Source organism: Pinus tabuliformis, chromosome X, assembly GCF_031772625.1.
Source record: "Pinus tabuliformis cultivar Carrire ecotype Pingquan chromosome X, CPIR1, whole genome shotgun sequence".
Taxonomy (NCBI): domain Eukaryota; kingdom Viridiplantae; phylum Streptophyta; class Pinopsida; order Pinales; family Pinaceae; genus Pinus; species Pinus tabuliformis.
This window is the reverse complement of record NC_142308.1, coordinates 1,388,505,920-1,388,510,375: the sequence shown is the minus strand read 5'-3', so window position 1 is coordinate 1,388,510,375 and position 4,456 is coordinate 1,388,505,920.

Genomic DNA, 4,456 nt, shown 5'->3' with positions numbered 1-4,456 from the left:
CAATAATATTTATTGTGTCATTCTCTTATATTTCTATAGAAAAATGAGCTTTCCAACTCACAAACAACTCCCACATTAGTTTTATAACCAACCATGACAGTCCATCCCATCTCACAATCAAATTTCCATACAAGAAGCATCAAATCATCCACATACAATATCTATTGAAACTATGCAACACATCATGTCAAATATATAACCCACTCTTACATCCCACTTTATTTATGTCTTCTCAACCCAATTTTTCCCTTTTTCATTCCATAAGGAACCCTTGCAATCAAAATCTTTAAGATCTACCTACAATTTTTACTAAATGTTAACTCTTTAGGAAAAATCAGAATCCGAGTTTCAAGATTTTTTTTTTTTTTTTAATTAGCAAGCTAAGGTTACAGAGAGTCCTCACTGAACCAATTTTATATTATAGACCATTCCTTGAATTCCCATAATCTTCATTATTATTCACTTATCTTACTTGAGAATCAATTATGAGTGACTCAGTTAGAAGTTATTCATTCCAAAAACAATTAAATATATATTTTTGAAAGTGGGTTGTAATCAAGAACAACTTTCGTAATTATACAAATACAATATCTGTATTATTGAATTTATCTTGATAACTGTAAGTAAACCTGTTTTCCCAGTATAATATCACTCATGATTTCTATTCAATAATTAATCAATTCATTTGGTTTCATGTCTTATTCCTTACTATTGATAGATATACAAAAAAATAACTATGAAAACCATACATTTCTCAAACTATGAAGAATATTGTTGATTTTAAATAAGATTTAGACTATCATAAAGACATTTCTAGCCTAAATATATTTTGTTTTTACTATACATGGAAGCACAAAATTCCTAAATCCATCAATATCTTCCATTACACATATAATACAATCATCTTAGGCTTCTAAATCATGGAAGAATTCCAATTCCTCAAAATTTCATCTCACTCTCCTTCAATTTCTCCGTCAAAAAATATCACAAGCACATATTCATGTAAAATGGGAACTCAACTAAGATTTCCATTAATCACATACATTTTTATTTAATTTCAAATAAAAAAAATCTCAGCACATAAAAATATTCTAAACATGTTTTTCTCTTAACAATTTACAAGTTAATAAAATTCCAAGAAAGCAGCTCATCAAGTTCATAAACAATATGAATTTTGAATCGATCGCCTAACTAACAATAGTTTAGAGCAGTGTATGAGTTCAATCCTCATAATTTCTCTAATTAATTTTGTTAAATAGGATTCAACCAAAATTCAACTGAGAAAATCATTAAAGAGACTATTATGTCTTTCCTACACCTAATTTGTTTTAAGCCAATAGAAAATATATTTCATCAACTTATCAAAATATTTTTTTTCTACATTTCAAGAATTTGAAAATAATTTTCATTCTACCTAAATCAAACACATACAAAGAATTACAATACTAGAGGATAGATACCTAGTTCACACTTGACCCATACATCAAAATCATTTATTCCAAACATTCTAAACCACCTAATGGTATTCGATATACCAATCTTGGTATCTTCGTTTGTAATAAAAATAAAATAATGGATATAAATCTCAAGCAAGTTCATGCAACAAATCTCTATCCATTTAACTCTAGTTACATAACCAATCCTCCTTAATCATGTCTATGAGATTCCATCAAAATATTTTTGTTCATTCTAACCAAAAGAATTACTTATATCATAGATATATGCTAGTATGGATTCCACACCCATACCTTACCTCATTACGTAGCTCATAGATATATGTTAGCATGGATTCCACACCCATACATTAGCTAATAGATATATTCTAGTATGGATTCCACAACCATACATAACTTAAGGAAAACATAACCTTCAAGTGTTCCTTAAAATGACTCCAACAACCCTTCATTAACCAATCATTTAAGGCTCTTGTTTATTAGGAAGTTCTTACTTCAACCTAGTATATGAGTAATTTCATGTTATTTAATCCATACAGTCAACCCAAAGTACACAAAGTCATGTCAAAAAAATCATTGGAATTCCATTCTTACTCAATAAGAATGTATTTCGAAATCACATTTTACACATAAAATTAATGTACATACATTAGTCTTGAATCTAAATTCACAATTAAAAGTAACATCCTTCAAGGTAGCTTTTGTTAAGTTTCCTTTAGTGTAGGTAAGAAAATATTTGAAATTAACATGACAAACTCAATTATCATGTTAATTGAATCTTGGCCTTACACTTGTTACACATTTGCAAAGCATACACACCAAGGTCATCATACTATAGTTTAGATTAGGCCAATATTTTTCTTGCTAGATACAATTTCAGCTAGTAAAGATGGCTAGTAGGCCCATATCACATTGGTAATAATTCATTAAACATATATGAAACCATGCATCCACTTCACATATCTCACACACATGTTGAAAATCAATCCATTCACATGATTGGTTCAAGCCGAGCTTCTTAATCACATCCTTTCCAAACATGTCTTTATGTCCTTTATCATATTTCTAATAATTTGTCTTAACGGAAATATAAAGGAATATAAGAAGGAATTATTTTTCTTTCATGAGTTTCTAAATGACATAATAATAATAATATCATTTATACAACCAATAATCTTCCAACTCAACATACACAATAAGTCAACATGAAGCAAAATCAACATTCATGCACCAACCTAAATGCAAGCAGTTCGCCCATTAGGCCCTAGTCTTTTAAGTTGGCTCTAATACCATATGTAAGTTCCCACCTTACCAACCATCAAGAGTGTAGAGAAGGTTAAGTTTGACGCTACCACTCAAATTTTATTTTATTTTACTCATAATATTACTAGGCATGGTTATCATGAAAATCATGTTCCTTCATCTATTCCAATATAAGAATATAACATAAGAATTTAGGGATAGAATTCCCTTAAAACAAATTTCAAAACACATTTCTCCTCATGTTTAAAATAACATAGAATGTGTTCATTTCATGTGTGAGTTCTATGTAAGACTAAAAATAAATTCCATCATAATGCCATGTGTGGGAATTAAGATTAATCAACGTATTTTAACACCTCCCGCTCCCCCCCCCGTACCCCCCACCACCCCCCCCACCACAAGATTATTCTAAATAGTTTCCACTTATTGACTCTTTACATCATAACCATAAACTATGCCACAAGAACCTAAAATATCATGCTTCTATTACAAAAATCACATATAAGGGCATGATTATTAATCTACGTGTAACAAGGTAACTGAAGAAGGAATATGTCTCTCTTCATCAAAAATCTAATGATAGGTTTATGAAATGGAAAAATGGAATCACAAAAGATATTAAACCATCAATGTTTTCAAATTCATCAACTAAAAGTCCTCATTCCCAAGTATTAAGGAAAAATAGTTATTTGCAAAATGGCATTGCCTCAATCATGAGATTATTATAATGAATGTTACAACAAGAGTAGCTACTTTTAAAAATTCAGAAGCATATTATTCTTCAAAAAGTTCCAAGTAGAAAAATGGATTTGCCAAAATTAGGCACAATTGGTTGTTTTCTACAACTACTGAAGCATCATACTACACCCATGAATACATGTAGCTTGGACAACTTATTATGCTCACTTGCACAAGTAAATAAATCCTATAGAATTGGTTACCATAAAATTGTTTCCAGCAACAACCTATTTTTCTTGATATATTTAGATAACAAAAATAAAAATTGGCCTATTCTCTATTCACACATCAAAAAATTACTAAATTCATTATCACATTGATACAAACCTTACAAACATAGGAAGCTACATATATTAAACAATATATTCATAAATTTCTAGTACATAAAAGTTACATTCAGTAAGACATTTACTCTAAAATTTTATATACACAAAAGATACATCCATTAAGGCCTCTTAACAAATAGTCAGCAAGCATGCAATCTACAACCATTGAGGCATTTTTTCGAACAATTTGCAAGCATGCAATCTAAATCCATTCAAAGTTTAAAACAACAATTTCAATGTGAAAGAACTATATTACTATCATCATTAGAGATTACCATGTAAATCCAAGAAAAACAAATCAACAAAACTAAACAATAGACAGTCCATACATGCAACAAAAAAATATGAAAAATCACCCAGATTAGTGAATCGGAGTCTAAAAACCTATTTTTTGGAATCAAAGTGGGGCTTACATGGCCTTATGATACAGATACCACCTGATGTTGAGCTAAATCACAACAAAAATTCCCAACAATGCAATTTTTTAAAACAAAAAGAAAAATTCCTACTATCTCATTTATCACTTTTATCAAACACTTAGTGTGCAAACTTCATCTACAGTGGTACATGTATAAATAAAACCAAAATATATGCTAATATGATATTTTCATAAAACTCATGTCAATTTTCTATGGAAAAAACAAATCATTATAAACTGAACTTAAAACTTTGGCT